The sequence below is a fragment of the Phyllobates terribilis genome, unplaced genomic scaffold (genome assembly GCF_046119375.1).
Source record: "Phyllobates terribilis strain yellow unplaced genomic scaffold, ASM4611937v1 Scaffold_3408__1_contigs__length_79523, whole genome shotgun sequence".
NCBI lineage: Eukaryota > Metazoa > Chordata > Amphibia > Anura > Dendrobatidae > Phyllobates > Phyllobates terribilis.
This window is the reverse complement of record NW_027366161.1, coordinates 47,787-68,225: the sequence shown is the minus strand read 5'-3', so window position 1 is coordinate 68,225 and position 20,439 is coordinate 47,787.

Genomic DNA, 20,439 nt, shown 5'->3' with positions numbered 1-20,439 from the left:
TTAGAAACAAGAGTGACCTTGCCTAGGACACCACCTACCCAACTTCATACTCATTTTGACATTGGATAGCCTTCAAACCGTCCACCAAATGCACCCTTTCCCACTCAAGAAGAAGCATATATAGCAAGGACACACCCTAGTCAAGGAACAACTAGGAGAGCTCCTAGGGACCAAGAAACACATTTCCCTAACCTACCAAATATACATGTTAGAAGGGAAGTTTCTGAACACAAATCCCCTTATGTGAAAAGTTATGATGATGAGTTTGATGATGAGGTGCAGGATGATAGGTTCATGGAACAAGGAGGGTGGAATAGAAGGCCAAGGAATCAAGGATAGACCAAGGGAACCAGAGGATGGTCTTGTCAATGTGAAGGTTAAGCTAACCACATTTTAAGGCAAGTGTGACCTAGACTTATACATGGATTGGGAGAAGAAGATAGAGCAAGTGTGGACTTGCCACAACTTCCCTGAACTAAGGAAGGTTTAGTTGGATGCCCTATAATTCAAAGGATTTGCCATGATATGGTGGAACAACCTAGTTAGAGAAAGAAGAGCCCATTATGAGCCACCAGTGAACACTTGGTAAGAGATGAAGGATTTGATGAGGGAAAGGTTCATACTTGCACACTACTCCAGAGACCTTAGGCAAATACTTGAAAGTATTAAACAAGGTTCCACGAGTGCAGGGGAAGCCTTCAATGCAATGAATGTGGCTATGATCAAAACCAATGTAAGAGAAGATGATGAAGCACCCGTGCTAGGTATCTTAGGGTGCTTCAACTTAACTCAGTTTTCAGTTTTATACCATAGGCCTTATAAGTTACATTGGATGAATGATCGTGGTGAACTTAAGGTTCATAGGCAATGTAAGGTGACTTTTAAGACAGGACATTATGTAGACACTATATTATGTGACATACTGCTTATGGAAGCTTGTCATATACTCTTAGGAAGGCCTTGACAACATGATAATAAAGTGGGCCATGATGGGTTTTCTAACAAGTTCACCTTCTTTTTCAATGGTAAACATATTACTATTAAGCCTATGACCCCCTTACAGATAGCTGAGGCTTCAGAACAAAAGAGGAACAAAGAAAAGGTGAATACTAGTGACAAGGTCAAGGATCAAGGCACCAGCAAAGACAAGACAAGGAACAATGCTCAAGGGCAAGACCCGGGGTAGTTGGCCTTGCTATCCTCAAGAGAAGAGATCCAAGACCAGTGTCTGCCTAAGGATGCAAGGCTCATGTGCCTAATCAAGATACACACCTTGGCCTCAGAAGGAAGACTAGAATGACTTCCTCCTTCCATTCAACAAGTACTTGAATACTTCAAGGAAGTGTTCCCTGAGGAGCTACCTCAAGGACGACCCCCATTTAAAGGCATAGAGCATCAAATTGACTTCATCCCAGGGGTCACACTACCTAATAGGCCATCCTACAAGATGAACCCAAAGGAGAGTCAAGAGGTAGAGGATAAAGTTCAAGAACTTTTGAAGAAAGGTTATGTTAGGCAAAGAATGTCACCTTCTGCCGTTCCAGTCTTACTAGTGCCTAAGAAGGAGGTCACATGGAGAATGTGTGTGGATTGTAGGGATATCAACAACATCACCATCAAGTATAGGCACCCCATACCTAGGCTTGATGACATGTTAGATGAGCTCCATGGAGCCAATTGCTTCTCCAAGATTGATTTTAAGAGTGGCTACCACCAAATCAGAGTGAGGAAGGGTGATGAGTGGAAGAATGCATTCAAGACTAAGTTTGGTCTCTATGAATGGCTTGTCATGCCATTTGGCCTCACCAATGCACCGTCTACCTTCATGAGACACATGAACCATGTACTCAGAGACTACATTAACAAGTTTGTGGTGGCGTACTTTTATGACATCCTCATATATTCTAAGTCTTTTCAAGACCATGAAGATCACCTAAGGGAAGTATTATCCAAATTCAAAACTGTATGTCTTTTTCCTAACCTTAAGAAGTGTGACTTCTACTCTGATCATGTCACCTTTCTTGGCTTTGTAGTAAGCTCAAGAGGTTTAGAAGTGGACAAGGACAAGATCATGGCTATCCAAGAATGCACAACACCAACAAGTGTCACACAAGTAAGGAGCTTCCAAGGACTAGCCAATTTCTATAGAAGGTTTGTGAGGGACTTTAGCACCATAGTCTCACCTCTCGCTGAGCTCACAAAGAAGAAAACACCCTTCACTTGGGGTCCAAGACAAGAGAAAGACTTCCATGTGATAAGGCTAAACCTACCCATAAGCGTATGGGATCAATTGTATCTTTTCAAGTGTCGTTCCCATGAGGACAAAGTAGTATCTTTTGTAACTAAACTGGTAAGCTAAGTAGTATCTTTGGTTCAAAGCAATGGTGTGGTAATCATCAAGGTTTCTCTTGTTGGATAGGATCTCCTTCAAGAACTTCACATAGGTTGGCATTTGCTTGAGAGCTTCGGTGAAGGGAATGTTGATGAAAAGTTTCTTCAACACCTCCACAAATTTGCCCAATTGGTGATCTAGCTGAGCTTGGGCTCTTCTTTGTGGGAAAGGGAAGAGGAGGCTTGTAAGGTAGTGGAGGCACATACTTGGGCTCGTCCTTCTCCTCTTTCTCTTGAACCTTAGCTTCCTCAGGATCATCGATAACAACACCTTTCTTCTTAAGATCTACCACTTTAGGATCTTCAAGTGACCTTCTACTCCTCAAGGACACAACATTGATTTGCCCTTTTGGATTAGCCTCAGTTTGGCACGGAAGATGACCATGGGGTCTAGGAGCATTCTTGGCATATTGAGCATACAAGCTATCATGACTATCCAGTTTCTTGTTTATATTCTGTAGCTCCTTCATAATCAGCTGAAGCGTAGACTCATCGGATGGTTGAGAACGCTCTTGATGTTGTTTTGGAGAGGTTCTTGGTTGGAAACCAGGGGGGTGTATTTGAGAAGCCTGATTGAGGTTAGAGTGATTCCTCCAATCGAGGTTAGAGGTGTTGGAATATGGATCATTCCTCGGACCCCGATTGAAGTTGTTCGTGTAGTTCACTTCCCCTTGTGCTTCACCCTGAGCACCGAATTGTTGGCATGATGATATAGTATGGTTACTCTCTCCACAAAACTGACAAACCACATTAGGCGTATCTCGAGAGGATGAACCATCCCTATTCTCTTTGGATTTTTGAACCGTCAAATTCAGCCACTTGATCTCTTGTTGCAAAGCATCAATCTGAGCTTGTTGGTGCGTCTCAACATTCACCTCATACACCCCAGCCGCCTTCTTAGGATGTGACCGAGCATCACTATAATAAAGAGAGTGTTGTGCGGTTTCCTCGATCAAATCTCATGCTTCCTCGACATCCATTGACATGATTCTACCTCCAGCTGAAGCATCAATAATAAGTCTGGTAGAAATATCAACTACATTATAGAAGACATGTAGCAAAGTCCACTTCTCTTGCCCGTGATGAGGGTACAACATCAACAGCTCCTTGAACCTCTCCTAACCTTCATAAATAGACTCAACATCTTTCATTTGGAAGGCTAGAATCTGATTTCTCATCTCGGTTGTCTTCTTAGGAGGATGGTGATGCATTGGCTAACTCATCCCAAGTGGTAACAGAGCCAAGAGGTAGGCCTTTGCTCTATCTTGTAGAGAGAACGAGAATTTGTGCAAGAAGAGTGCATCTTGACTCACTTCATGGATCTTCACCGTATCCATAAGCTCAGTGAAAGTGGCCAAATGTAGATGCAGATTCTCAGACGGCAAACCCCCAAACTGATTTTGTTGAACCATATTGATCAAAGAGGGTTTGAGCTCGAAGTTACGAGCGGTCACGGGAGGTTGAACCACACCTGAAACTTTCCCTTGGTGATTAGGTGTCACATAGTCACCTAAGGTCATACGTGGCTGATCTAGGGCGTTATTCGGCAGATCACCACTGTCATCCTGAGCCATCTCTTGTTCAATTAGATCACGTTGTTGTCTTCTTCTCAAGTGAAAAGCACGTTCAGGTTCAGGATCAAAATCGTTGAGATTATTAGCGCTCAGAACTCTTCTCATGAGAAGGTAACAAACCTGAGATTAAAGACAAGAGAAAAAGGATCAAATAACACAAGAGACTTAGTCGAACCATTTGTAGGATACAACTGATACTAGCTAATGTCCCCGGCAACGGCGCAAAAAACTTGATAGGGCTAAACCTACCCACAAGCGTATGGGATCAATTGTAGCTTTTCAAGTGTCGTTCCCACGAGGACAAAGTAGTATCTTTTGTAACTAAACTGGTAAGCTAAGTCGTAATAAGAGAATTTGATGATTATGCTACGAAAATAAGAAAATACAACTTTTGGAAGGATATGTGAATGAGAAATATCTAGGATCAATGACCACCACAACAACTCCTTGGTAGATTACAAGATGCGTTTATCAAATAATAGCATGGACTTGTTTGGCGGTAAGCAATCAAATATATCTACTAATTCCTTTCAGACAATAGTAGACGTATCTAAACTCCAACTAACAATCACTGTCGTGCAAAGTCAATCAAGTATAGACTAATAGGCACTTAGAAACTAGAACTAGACCGGGTTAACATCCACTTTCGTGCTCAACTAAGTCCAACCTAACCTAGGTTTCTATCATTACTTATATCTTTACAAGAACAAACAAGTCTATTCGGGTTCAATTCTAGGTAATCCAACATAAACAATCTCCTTTCAGTCTCATGCCATGTCTAATTGAAATCTATAGGTATCTCCTTTCAGACTCAACCTAATAAAATTCTAATTGATAATCTCAATCTCAATAAGAACCTCGAATCAAATCAAACAAGAATCCATGCTATCAAAGACAAACACAAGAAGAAAATATACCAATTCATTGTTAGGATCACCCCAATCCTAGAAATATGGATTTAGCTATGCATAATGGGAGAAACAATCAAAAACATCACAAGAATAGAGAAATTCATAGATATAGATGAGAATAAGAGAAATACTTGATTCAATCTAGAACATAAAACTCCAATTCTTGAGAATTCTTCAATAATCTCCCGAAATTGCAAAAACTAGGTCTTCAAAGTAACTAAAGAGAGATAGAGAGGGAGGTGGATAGATGCCCCTAAACATGCTCTCAAAACCCCTTTTTATAACTCTCCAAAGGTCATCCAAAAGTAACCCCCAAAGAAGTCCAAGAATTCTAAGGCAAAACGCAAGTTCTCGAAAGTGGGGTGCCGAACTCGGACCGATACTCAGCCAAGTAATGGGCCGAGTAACCCTCTAAGATGGTGGCGACACATGGATACTCGTCTGGATACTCGGCCGAGTAATGAGCCGAGTATCCCTCTGTGGTGGTTCATCAAATGCAGCTCCGTTGGCTTGCTCCCGTCCTTCCTTGAGCCCTTCTTCCTTAGGTTCCCGCCTCGCTTATTCTTTGACTCGAACACCATTCCATGGATGCTCATGATCTCCAATAATAATGCCTGCAAATCACCTGTAATCATCAAACAAAATAGTAGATACCGACTCTAGGAAGAAAACTATGAAAATAAGATAAAAACAAGACTAGAAAGACACAAAACGACTCTACTAAGACGAAATAAACATGACCTAAACTAGACTAAAATGCATGATATCAAATTCCCCCAAGCAAGCACACGTCAATGAATCCAAGTAATATATAAAAGAGGTATTTATCCAAGTGACATATGATTGATAACAACGAAAGATTAAACAGAAAACAAATCCCTTCCTAGCATGCTTCTCAATCAATGATAAGAATATATTAGTTCCTCAACTCTAGACCTCACCGGAATAATACAACATGTCACTCACACTCATATATGTAGGTATGTGTTTCACTCAATGTTATATCTCAACTTTGAATGTTAATTACCATTGGCTTGCAACCAAATCTAGATCTCCACTACTAGGTAAAAGACAAAACACAATCATGAGACATACAAGGGGTTGTAATGTGGCCAAGGTACTCTATAAGGCATGGATGAAATTTTTGGCCATGTGATGCAAAATCTAGGAGATATGAAGTTCATATGAAAACGACACCAACTCAATTGATATTACAATAAGCACAAATACACAACCCAATCCAAGATCTATAAAATTGTTTATTTGTTGCTCCTTTTCTTCTCTTTCACTTATTTCCTCTTTTTTTGTTCTTTTTCTTTCATCTGTTTTTTTCTTTCTTTGTAACGAAAAAGAAGTGAGCAAATTGGATATAAACAACAAGATAATGCTCTATAATCAAACATCGTTAACCACCCCATAATCTACCATTCCCCCAAGCTTGTCTCGCATCCACACAAAGTAAATATAAGTTCAATCCCCTAGATAGGTAGGATATAAATATAAGCTCAGATTACTTTTGTGGAGCTAACAAAGAAAGGCTATAAGGCTTAAAGGGCTACAAGAGAAGGATATCAATTCAAGGGTAGTCAAGGATAATATGGGCTCATAAAAATATAATGTCTCAATCAAATGTGATGCATTTTTAGTCTTATATGCAGTCTCAAAGAGATTTAGAACCAAGTTCTAGAGATAACAAACAAAGAGAGTTCACTCATGAGAAATTAGAGGACTTTTCAAATGTAGTCCAAGAAAGGAAAACAAGCTCACTAGAACAAATATCTAGAGTTTCGGTGCTAATGTATCTTAATCAAATTCCACATGCTCAGGTCAATGTCAAAAGTGTGATAAATCATATCATCATCATAATGCAATTGTAATATCAACAACTACAGGATATTAAAAGGATTCACAGTCAATGCACTATTATAAGAACTCACAAAGGAACATGCAGGGGAAACGAGAAAATCAACACCAAAAAAAATAAAAAAATCAAGAAATAAATTTAAAAATGCAACACTAAACAACCTACATGCAATGCAAAACATAAAATACTCCCCTCCCCCAAGCTTAAAACTAACAATGTCCCCAATGTATAATTAAAGAGAAAAAGGAAGAGAAGTACTCAAAATGAATTACTCGTGTGAAGGCGATCGAGGAGGAGGTCGACCTTTGACAAAAACTCTCCCCATATTAGGTAGACAAAGAAGATGGCCACTATCCCACGGATCAAGATCCTCCTTCAACCTCAAATTGGATGGAAGAGTCTTCAACTCCACTTTTGGTGCCTCTTGAGGCTCCTCCATGGGGGGGACGTCTTCACTAGATAGGGTCTCAAATACGGTCTCATGCACCTCATTACCAGATTTGAATTGTAAGAGCACATCAGCAAGTAGCTCTAGATTGTCAACTTTGGTCACACTCTCAGTCAAGCAATACTCCAACGAATCATCAATCAAAATGGCCATTAAGGATTCTTTAATTGCTTTGTCAACCATATCCAAGCTAGAAATATCATCCTCAAAAGCAGGCTGCTTCACAACCTTAGGAAGGTTGAATTCCATTTTCTCTTCCCCAATATTGAAGGAGAGAACACCCTACTTCACATCAATAAGAGCACCCGCGGTAGCTAGGAAGGGTCGTCCCATTATTATTGGAATGGAGAATCAGCGGGAATATCTAAGACAATGAAATCAATCGGAATGTAGAAATTTCCGATCTGGATAGGAATGTCCTCCAATATACCAACCGGGCGTGTTGTAGATCTATCGGCCATGAGTAAGGTCATCTTCACCGGTACAGGCTCTCCCAAATCAAGCTTATTGCATATGGATAGAGGAATGATGCTCACAGTAGCACCCAAATCATATAAGGCATTGTACGTAGTCCTCCCTATTACCATAGGAACACTAAAGCTGCCCAGATCTTCAAACTTAGGGGGCAACTTGTTTTGGATGAGAGCGCTACACTCTTGGTTCAAAGAAATGGTGTGGTAATCATCAAGGTTCCTCTTGTTGGATAGGATCTCCTTCAAGAACTTCAGATAGGTTGGCATTTGCTTGAGAGCTTCGGTGAAGGGAATGTTGATGCAAAGTTTCTTCAACACCTCCACAAATTTGCCCAATTGGTGATCTAGCTGAGCTTGGGCTCTTCTTTATGGGAAAGGAAGAGGAGGCTTGTAAGGTGGTGGCGGCACATACTTAGGCTCGTCCTTCTCTTCTTTCTCTTGAACCTTAGCTTCCTCAGGATCATCAATAACAACACCTTTCTTTTTAAGATCTACCACTTTAGGATTTTCAAGTGGCCTTATACTCCTCAAGGACACAGCATTGATTTGCCCTTTTGGATTAGCCTCAGTTTGGCCTAGAAAATGACCATGGGGTCTAGGATCATTCTTGCATATTGAGCATGCAAGCTATCATGACTATCCAGTTTCTTGTTTATATTCTGTAGATCCTTCATAATCAGCTGAAGCGTAGACTCATTGGATGGTTGAGAACGCTCTTGATGTTGTTTTGGAGGGGGGTCTTGGTTGGAAACCAGGGGGTGTCTTTGAGAAGCTTGATTTCCTCCCAAAGGGAGGTTAGAGTGATTCCTCCAATCGATGTTAGAGGTGTTGGAATATGGATCATTCCTCGGACCCCGATTGAAGTTGTTCATGTAGTTCACTTCCCCTTGTGCTTCACCTTGGGCACCGAATTGTTGGCATTATGAAATAGTACGATTACTCTCTCCACAAAACTGACAAACCACATTAGAAGTATCTCGAGAGGATGAACCATCCCTATTCTCTTTGGATTTTTGAACCGCCAAATTCAGCCACTTGATCTCTTGTTGCAAAGCATCAATCTGAGCTTGTTGGTGCGTCTCAACATTCACCTTATACACCCCAGCCGCCTTCTTAGGATGTGACCGAGCATCACTATAATAATGAGAGTGTTGTGCGGTTTCCTCGATCAAATCTCATGCTTCCTCGACATCCATTGACATGATTCTACCTCCAGCTGAAGCATCAATAATAAGTCTGGTAGAAATATCAACTACATTATAGAAGACATGTAGCAAAGTCCACTTCTCTTGCCCGTGATGAGGGCACAACATCAACAGCTCCTTGAACCTCTCCTAACCTTCATAAAGAGACTCAACATCTTTCATCTGGAAGGCTAGAATCTGATTTCTCATCCCGGCTGTCTTCTTAGGAGGATGGTGAGAAATGCATTGGCTAACTCATCCCAAGTGTTAACAGAGCCAAGAGGTATGGCCTTTGCTCTATCTCGTAGAGAGAACGAGATTGTGCGCAAGAAGAGTGAATCTTGACTCACTTCATGGATCTTCACCGTATCCATAAGCTCAGTGAAAGTGGTCAAATGTAGGTGCGGATTCTCAGACGGCAAACCCCCAAACTGATTTTGTTGAACCATATTGATCAAAGAGGGTTTGAGCTCGAAGTTACGAGTGGTCACGGGAGGTCAAACCACACCGGAAACTTTCCCTTGGTGATTGGGTGTCACATAGTCACCTAAGGTCATACGTGGCTGATCTAGGGCGTTATTTGGCAGATCACCATTGTCATCATGAACCATCTCTTGTTCAATTAGATCACGTTGTTGTCTTCTTCTCAAGTGAAAAGCACGCTCAAGTTCAGGATCAAAATCGTTTAGATAATTAGCGCTCAGTACTCTTCTCATGAGAAGGTAACAAACCTGAGATCAAAGACAAGAGAAAAAGGATCAAATAACACAAGAGACATAGTCGAACCAATTGTAGGATACAACTGATACTAGCTAATGTCCCCGGCAACGGCGCCAAAAACTTGATAGGGCTAAACCTACCCATAAGCGTATGGGATCAATTGTATCTTTTCAAGTGTCATTCCCACGAGGACAAAGTAGTATCTTTTGTAACCAAACTGGTAAGCTAATTCGTAATAAGAGAATTTGATGATTATGCTACAAAAATAAGAAAACTCAACTTTTGGAAGGATATGTGAATGAGAAATATCTAGGATCAATGACCACCACAAAAACTCCTTGGTAGATTACAAGATGTGTTTATCAAATAATAGCATGGACTTGTTTGACGGTAAGCAATCAAATATATATACTATTCCTTTCAGATAATAGTAGACGTATCTAAACTCCAACTAACAATCACTGTCGTGCAAAGTCAATCAAGTATAGACTAATAGGCTCTTAGAAACTAGAACTAGACCGGGTTAACATCCACTTTTGTGCTCAACTAAGTCCATCCTAACCTAGGTTTCTGTGATTACTTATATCTCCACAAGAACAAACAAGTCTATTCGGGTTCAATTCTAGGTAATCCAACATAAACAATCTCCTTTCAGACTCATGCCATGTCTAATTGAAATCTATAAGTATCTCCTTTCTGACTCAACCTAATAGAATTCTAATTGATAATCTCAATCTCAATAAGAACCCTAGAATCAAATCAAACAAGAATCCATGCTATCAAAGACAAACACAAGAACAAAATATACCAATTCATTGTTAGAATCACCCCAATCCTAGAAATATGGATTTAGCTATGCATAATGGGAGAAACAATCAAAAATATCATAAGAATAGAGAAATTCATAGATCTATATGAGTATAAGAGAAATACTTGATTCAATCTAGAACATAAAACTCCAATTATTGAGAATTCTTCAATAATCTCCACAAATTGCAAAACTAGGTCTTTCAAAGTAACTAAAGAGAGATAGAGAGGGAGGTGGATAGATGCCCCTAAACATGCTCTCAAAACCCCTTTTTATAACTCTCCAAATGTCATCCAGAAGTAACCCTCAAATAAGTCCAAGATTTCCAAGGCAAAACACAAGTTCTCGAAAGTGGGGTGCCGAACTCGGCCCGATACTCGGCCGAGTAATGGGCCGAGTAACCCTCTGAGATGGTGGCGACGCATGGATACTCGGCCGGATACTCGGCCAAGTAATGGGCCGACTATCACTCTGTGGTGGTTCATCAAATGCAGCTTTGTTAGCTTGCTCACGTCCTTCCTTGATCCCTTCTTCCTTAGGTTCCCGCCTCGCTTATTCATTGACTCAAACACCTTCCATGGATGCTCATGATCTCCAATAATAATGCATCTAAATCACCTGTAATCATCAAACATAATAGTAGATACCGACTCTACGAATAAATCTATGAAAATAAGATAAAACAAGACTAGAAAGACGCAAAACGACTCTACTAAGACGAAATAAACATGACCTAAACTAGACTAAAATGCATGCTATCACCATGTGTTCAAGGTCAAGCTAACTGAGGCACCACTTTTAGTATTGCCAGACTTCTCCAAGCCATTTTAAGTGGAATGTGATGCTTCTGGCCTTGGTATTGGAGGTGTGGTTATGCAAGAGGGCAAGCCATAGCTTTCTACAGTGAAAAACTCAAAGGTTCTACTCTCAACTACTCTACTTATGATGAGGAACTCTATGCTTTGTTTAGAGTCCTTAAGACATGGAAACACTATCTATGGGCCTCTGAGTTTGTCTTGAATACTGACCATGAGTCACTTAAACACTTTACAAGCCAAGACAAACTAGATAGAAGGCATGGTAGGTGGATGGAATTCATTGAGACTTTCCCTTATATTATCAAGTATAAGAAAGGGAAAGACAATACTGTTGCAGATGCTTTGTCTAGGAGAGATGTCTTACTCACTACACTTAACTCTAGGGTGTTGGTCTTTGCCTATATCAAAGAGTTGCATAAGTAAGACATGGACTTTGGGACCATCTACACACACTGAAGAGACAAGGGTCCAATGGATAAATTTTACTTGTTTGATGGATTCTTGTTCAAGGTGGACAAGGTGTGCATTCCTAGGTGTTCCTTAAGGATCTTGCTTGTGGAGGAAGCTCACAAGAAAGGACTCATGTGACATTTTGGAAGGACAAAACTTATGACATGCTCCACACTCACTTCTTCTGGCCACATATGCTTAGAGATGTAGAGGCCATGCTTAGGAAATGCATTGAGTGCCTTAAGGCCAAGTCCAAAGTGAAACCTCAAGGATTATACACACCACTGCCCACACCTAGAGCACCATGGCTTGACATTAGTATGGACTTAATTTTAGGATTGCCTAGGACTAGGAAAGTTAGAGATTATATCTTTGTAGTGGTGGATAGGTTTAGTAAGATGGCACACTTCATAGCTTGTCACAAAACTGATGATGCCACTAATATGGCTAACCTATTCTTTAGTGAGGTATTAAGACTACGTGGAGTTCCTAGGACCATTGTGAGTGATAGAGACCCTAAGTTTTTGAGCCACTTCTTGAGAACACTATGGTGTAAGCTAGGAACCAGGTTATTGTTTTCTACATCTATCCACCCACAAACTGATGGCCAAACTGAGGTGACTAATAGAACCCTATGAACCTTGATTAGATCAGTGATAAAGAAAAACCTTAAGTCTTGGGAAGATGTGCTACCTCATGTGATGTTTTCTTATAATAGAGCTATATACTCCTCCTCCAATATGATTCCATTCATGTGTTTATGGAACTAACCCCTAACCCCTTTTGATCTTAGTCCTTTGCCTTGCAAAGAGAAGTGTGACTTTAGTGCAGAGAACCAGGTGAAGCACATCAAGGAGCTACATGAGAGGACTAGGATGAGGCTTGAAAATCTTTCACAAGACGTAGCAAGAAGCAAGAACAAGCATAGGAGGAAAGTGCTACTCAAAGAAGGGGATCTAGTGTGGGTGCACCTCAGGAAAGAAAGATTTCCTAACCTAAGGACTTCCAAGATCTCCCCAAGAGGTGATGGACCATTCAAGGTGCTTAGAGTGGTTGGTGAAATGCCTATGTCATTGATATACCTGACTAATATGGAGTCAACCCCACATTCAACATAGGATACCTCACTCTCTATGAAAAGGAGCATGATGACACCATGGAGGAAGATGAACCAGTGGAGCCCTTACATATCAAAAATGGAGATGGCCTGAGGTCAGGACCTTTTCCAGAAGGAGGTGATGATGGATGATCATCCACTATACCATCCACACAAGGGGAAGTCACAAGAGCCAGATCAAGGAATCTAGAAGAAGACCTTGCAAGCATGATCAAGGAAGCTACTTTGTGCACCTCAATGACCCATGGGATGAACACCATTGCTCCCAAGCTTCTGGTATGTCTCATAGGAGGAATTACTCAACAACTTTTATGACAAGCTCAAAGCTCAACAAGGACCCTAAGAGGATGCAGGTTCACCCAAAACCACCTTCCCGACAATCTAACAACTCTTTAATACTTAGTCATTCTCGACTATGTTTTGTGTTTTACCCCTTAGAGCCTTGACCTAACTCTTTCTCAAGGGCTTTTCTAAGGTTATTTTAGACTTAACTTATGTATGTTTAGAGTGCTCTAGGGCCCGGTTCCATAGGGGTATAAAAGCTCTCTAAAAACTATGTTTTAGGACGTTTTGACATTTTTGAAAACTTTGCTTGTGAAAGTCACAAGAACACTTGTGAATACTCTCAAGCTACATACTTGAACAATGTCCATCCTAGGTGTTTTATGAATATTAATTTTGATAGTTTCTTTCCACTAATCACACTAGACATCCTCTTGGTGCTTTTGGAGTCATTATCTCCTCTTGTGTCAAGTTGTAGGCAAAGGGTCTTCTTTTCCTTTCATCTTGTGTCAAGGTTAAGTCCAAGGTGCTCATGTTTGTGTAAGGGAGGTTTGGAGCACCAATCTATCTCTTTCTTGATCATAGTGGTCTTGAAATCATCTACAAGATACAAGTTAGTAGAAAGAAAAATAATATCATCTACATATACTTGCACAACAAGGATATAATTTTTATACTCCCTTAAGAAAAGGGTCTTGTCCCCTGGCTTGTAGTCGTGCTGGATGCGAAATTCTGAGAGAGAGTCATACCAAGATCGAGGCACTTGCTTAAGGCCATAGAAGGCATTGTCTAAGTAGTAGACATAGTCAGGGTGAGAGGGATATTCCAATCATGGAGGTTTCTTCACATACACCTCTTCATTAAGTGTTCCATTGAGAAAGGTTGTTTCCACATCCATCTAGAATAGTGTATAACCTTTGTGAGAGGCATACTCTATGAGCAAGCGTATTTTTTCTAGTCTCGCTACTGGAGAATAAGTCTCATCATAGTCTATATACTCTTTCTGGATATAGGCTTGAGCTACCAACCTCGCCTTGTTGTGCACCACTACCCCTTTATCATCATTCTTGTTTATAAAGACACATCTTATTCCAATAATTGTCTTACAAGAGGGTCTTGTAACTAAGCGTCACACCTTGTTGCGCTCAAACTCTTGGAGATCTTATTGCATCACCACTATCCAGTATGGATCTTAAAGTTCTTGTTGGATGTTCTTTGGCTCCTCCAAGGATATAAATGCATTGAAAGCATAAAGGTTGTGAAGAGAAGAGAGAGTCTGAGTGCCCTCGTGGAAAGGTGTGAGTATGTTGTCCACATGGTGAGACTCTTTTGTTGAAAGTTGCGTTGCTCGATAATTGTATCATTTGGGAGAATAGTAAGTGATGTGCTCTTCCTAGTTGCATCTGTGGAACTACACGCTTCATCTCTAGAAGTACTCACTTGATCAAGAGGGAGTCTCACTTCTTTTTCAGGGTGAGTCACTTCACTAGAAGGGAGATTCTCTTCAACTTCAGGGGGAGTCACTTCTTCTATAGTAGGACTCGCTTCTTCCTGAATTCTTGATGTTGCATCTCACTGTCACTTTCCTCATTCAGGGCACCTCTAGAGGTAGAAGGGGGTGCTATGGGGTCATTCTCTTCATCATCCCTGTTAGTTTCAGATGGAGCCATATGAGAGGAGTGATGTAGAGATCTTGAGTATGAGTGAGCATGAGTGGTGAAAGGATCTGGTCCTGTTGAAGATGGAGTTGAAAGAGGGTGTTCATCAAAGCTCATATGAATGCACTCCTTTATCTTCCTTGTCCTCTTGTTAAGCACCTTGAATCCCTTTCTCGAGGGTGTGTATCCTTAAAACACTGCCTCATTGTTCCTTGAATTGAGCTTTCCCATGTTGTCATTCCCATTGTTGTGGGCGTAACACTTGCAACCAAACACCCTTAAGTGAGAGATATTTGGTATTACCCCTTTCAATATCTCATAGGGTGTCTTCTCAATGATTGGTCTTAGCATTGTCCTGTTTATGATGTAGCATGTCGTGTTGTTGCCTGTTCCCAATAATGGTGAGGAAGTTCATTAGAGAGGAGCATCGTTCTTACAATGTCCTCTAGCATCCTATTATTACTCTCGACTACTCCATTCTGTTGCGGAGTTCTTGGAGCTGAAAAGTTGTGCTCAATGCCCTTCTGTTTGAAAATGTTAGAAAGCTCATTTTCTCAAACTTCAGCCCATGATCTGAGTGAATGGTGCGAATAAGAAGACCCAAAATATTTTCCATTAAGAGTACTAATGATGAAAGCTCACTAAAAGCTTCAACCTTAGTCTTTAAAATAAATTCCAAGTAAATCTAGAATAGTCATCCACTAACACATATATATATCGATTACCCCCTGTACTTTGTACCCTTAGTGGTCCACAAAGGTCCATGTGGATTAGCTCCAATGACCTTTTAGTGGATACTACCTTTCTAGGAGAAAACGGTTGTCTTGTGCCTTTGGCTTGAGTACAGTCTGAACAGGTTGTCATGGGTTCTGGCTTTATATCTGGTAGGACTCTCATAAGCTCCTTCGCTTTTGAGTTTGTGTAGAAGATGTAGACTAGCATGGCCTAAGTGTTGATGCCAGAGATTGCACAAATCGTCAATCATGGCAATGCACATTTGTCGAGATGGAATGAAGTCGTAGCAAATAGGTATGTGTTCTCTACGTGCTTACCCTTTATTATTATCTCTTGATTTGTATTCCTCACAACATATCTAGTTGTGGTGAAGGTGACTTCGTTAGCTCCCTGGTCGCATGGTTGAGTTACACTGAGTAGATGAGTTTCAGGCTCTCGACCAGTTTGACATCTCCCACTTACATTTCTTTAGTGAACTGAATGTTGCCTCTAGATTTGATCTTTCCCTGCTTCTTACTGCCACATGAGATGTTTCCTCCTTCTCTTGTTTGAAATGAGAGGAAGAATTTTGAATTCCCAGTCATATGACATGTGAACCCGTTATCAATATACCACTTGTGCTTTCTCTTCATTTCATCATGCAAGGTAAAGGATCAAGCTTTGGGAACCCATCGAAGTTTATACTTAGTGGGTCGATTAGACTTTTTATTGCCTAAGCTATGACATGTATGATTTATAAGGCTTATTCTTTGCAGAAGCAAGATCTTGGTAATAAGAGGGATCATTCAAGTCACGCACTTGATTAGGCTTTGACCTGTATGATTTATAAGGCTTATTCTTGAGCGCCTTCTTCTTATTATACTCATGTTCTGAGTGTGTTTTCATGCCACAAAATGTACAATAATAGTGATTTCTAACATAGCCATATTTTTCTTTTCCAGGATGAAAGGGGGCCTTTTTCTCTAGCTTGGCAAGATGAGGGTTGGGGTTTTGAGCTTGCTTCATATACATATTAAGAGATTTCTCTCCATGAAACCATATCTTGGTTTTCTTAGGCTCCTTTTCAAGAACATTGATCTTACCCTCTAGATTTTCATTCTTGCTCTTATAGAATTAAAGAGCCTTGTCTAGCGAATTAACTTTTTTCAAACAACTCGCTAGTGAATGAGTCACTGGAAAAAGATGAAGCTTCTTGATATGAATAGCCCAACCAAGGTATGGATTTAACAAAAACAACTTGGTTAAAAGTTTTAGCATCAATAGAGTTGTTCAGATGATCAAGCTTGTTAATAACAAAGTCAAGGTTGTTGATAATAGTCGGATCAGTATATCCTTTAAACCCCTTATCCTTACAGTTTTTACAAGATTTAGTGATTATAGTTTGATTATCATGCATCTTATTAGATAACTCTATATCTTCACATCTTAAGTCGTTATTCTCAGTTCTATGCTCATCATTTTGAAGTTATAACAATTCATTTTCCTCTATTACCCATTTTAGCTTGAGAATTAGATCTTCCTTACTTAGATGCTCAAGTATAAGGGATGATACCTCAACAACTTCGTCATCTTTTTCATCTTCATTTTCAAGAAGACACTTGCCCTAAGCTCCTTCACTGTTATCAAGCTCATCATCGTAGTCACCTTAAACCGTGAAGCACACCCTCTTGGAGACGTTGGAGCTTATAGCTAACTTATCATTTGTGCATGTCTTGGCCAAATGTTCCTTTTTCTGGCAGTTGCAGCAAGTGAAATTTTAAGGTCTCGCTTATAAGGGCCATCCTTCTTGAGGGAAGTTTTGTTCTTCAAGAACTTTTTGACCATTTGTGTCATCATTTCCACCTATAGATCATCACCTTGATCGCTTGAGTCCTCACTCTCCATTCTCTGAAGGACCTTTGTTAACTTCAAGGTGGTTCCATTTACCTTGCGAGAAGGCTGGTCTTGCTTTTTATCTTAAACCTCTTTGTTATAGAACTTCCCAGCTAGTACAGTTATTGGTAGCTCCTTAGTTTCTTTCAACATTAGCATGATTTTCTTGGTGGTGTTGAACTTGTTGTTCACCCCATGGATGAAAGCCAGAGATAATTCATAGTCTTCTATAGCTACTCCCATTGAGCGAATCTTATTTGTCAATATCTGGAATCTTGAATGAAAGTAAGATATGGATTCCTTTTTACTCATCTTGAATGACTGAAATTCACGCTGCAATTCAAACTTCTTGTTGTTCCTCGCATCCTCACTACCTCTATGTATTGAGATAATGGCCCTTTACATTTTCTTGGCAGTTGGGATGATCATTACCTTGTCAATGTCTTTCCTAGAGAGGGCATTGAGGATGAGTTGACGCACTTTGGCATTTTTTTCCAAGATGGTGAACTCCTAGACACCCCAAGTCTTGATAGGTGTTTTTTTAGCGACTGTTTCATCTCCCTTCTCAATGATTCTTCAGTATTGATATTCTGTTTGCTGGATATAGTTTCTCGTCATTGATATCCAACAATCCAGTTCCCTTGGAATGAAAACATGCTCCTTGTTGTGAGAAATGCCTAAGGTGAGTTGTTTGGATGTTTGTCGTTTGTCATTGATGCAAAGCTGGTTGGAAGCTGAACCATGGTCAGCGTCTAGCTCTGATACCAATTGTAGGATCAAACTCTTGATGGGCTTAGTCTTTCAGCGCGACTAGCTCCCTGAAAGCATAACTAAGAGTTGAATCATGAGTTGAACAAGATTTTCCCAACTGTGAGAACCTTTGACCAGCTTGGTCTAGGATACAACTCACACTAATCCTTTATTACTTTTGAGTAATTATAATCCTAAACCTAGAACAACACTCTTTTTTTCTAGTTTTATTTTCTCTCCTTTCTCTCACATAAGTGTTTTAGATTTAACTCTCAAAACAACAACAAATAATGCATCTAACACTCACTACAAATACAAAGATAAGGAATAGGATGTAATGTCTACAATTCCTAAGTCTAATCTCTATTTATAGACAAGCTATAGCCACACTTTGTCTAAGTGAGTCGTCCTTGACACATCAACACAACCTCTTCACTTCTATTGATCAACAAAATCCCGCTTCTTGAATTCTAATAGCTCATTGGAAGTAGCAGATCATGCTTCCTCTGAGTGACACGTGTACGCTTCAAATTAAGCTTGCTCTTGCAACTCGGTATCCGCTCAACAACCTGCTTTAACACATGCTTATTCTTTTAAAACTCGCGCTTTCCTCCAGAGAGATGCACTACCATGTGTACGGTTGATGTTGCTATGGTTGCAACTTGGTTCTTGGAATCAAACACGTTCCACGCTCTATTCTTAAATAAGCCCCATGCGCACTCCTATTTCCTTTTTGTTGTGCTTAATATTTCTCTTCGCAGCTATACTCTCAGCTAATCTATCGAGCTGCTCAATGATACCGTGTCTCCTCTTTAGTTCTTGAAACAACACCTTTATGCTCAACATTTATGCAAACCCAGTCACTAGCTCTTTAAGCTAGTTCATAATCTTCATGAATATAAGTTTGTAATATTAGACACTCATATATATTATCAGATAATAAATTTATTATCATTAAAACTTGATAAATTAGTCAAGCTATTTTAAACTTAACTAATAGAGTACCTGAAGACGCGACTGCCAACACTACGTGTCCATATTCGTAATGAGGCTTTTACGAGGCGTGGGCATGTCTGGATAGTCACATAAGGATTTCCCATTTGCTTCCATTATTTCTTGGATGTGGAGCAAGCAATAGTTTTTTATCTGGTTCTCAGACAGCTCCAAGGTAAAGGAATCTAAACATCTTTTTTTAGCATAGTATTATTCCCTAGACAATACCTCTCAACTCTGTGAACATGGTTTGTGCTATACCCTCTCTTTGCTCTGTATGAGCCCTTGCTTATGTATTTTAATAGGTATTTTATTGTGCTTGATTTGTTTCACCACTCTCAATCTACATCGATGTGTGCTTGGTATTTTAGCTGTAAGTATTAATTATGAGGCACTACGTGTCTAATGTCAAGCTTTGCCTTCCTTTTCTGACAAACTCTTCGTTATCCTACAGCCTGTAGACCAGGAAACCCTCCCCATTATCGGTATAGAATTGCTTCGGGAATGCTCGCTGCATTGGTTGTTGATCATGCAAGGAGATTCTTATTGTCCTGCTCACATGGCCCACATGCATCATATCTCATATTTATATATATATATATATATGCTCTACTACTAATGAATGCACTCCGAATCACGAAAGAATATCAAGCGCTAATTTAAGAATGATAAATAAATTTGTAAGCGATAAACATGTTTGATAGAACACTGAAATTTACAAGGATGAGAAAAACTCTCAATTTTAATTATTAGGTAAAAGGTGAAAACAAATATTGCTTACAAATTTCTTTGAAGTACTGAAAGGAAATCCTAGTGGAAAAATTATCCAAAACAGAATTAAAACAGAAATTGCTGAAAATATTAAAAAGTTATTTTTCGGACCCTAAACGAATTAAATTGCCGATTTCAGTCCATATCTATGAAAAGTAGACGATTTCCTTCCTGAATACATATTTTGGGCGTCATTCTGACACCGAACGCTAAACTTGCGCAAATCCTGTCGCATTTACCCGCATCTTGATTTCCTTTTCAATTCTTGTCGTAAGCCTTCCTACATTAGTTTCCTCCACCTCCTAAGAACTCGACCATGAGTTCTCATCAGGATAATGAACCGCATCCTCATGATACTCATAAACGTCAGTCACATTAAAAGTATTAGAGATATTAATAGAATATGGAAGAGCTACCACATAAGCATTATCATTGATCTTCCTCACCACCTTGAAAGGCCCATTTTTATGGGACTGCAACATCTTTTACGTGTTAACTGGGAATCTCTCCTTATACAAGAACACCATAATATCATCACCAACTGCAAATACCTCAAATCTCCTGCGCGTGTCAGCATTGGCCTTATTTGTATGCAGCCTCTAGCTTAGCGTTGACATATT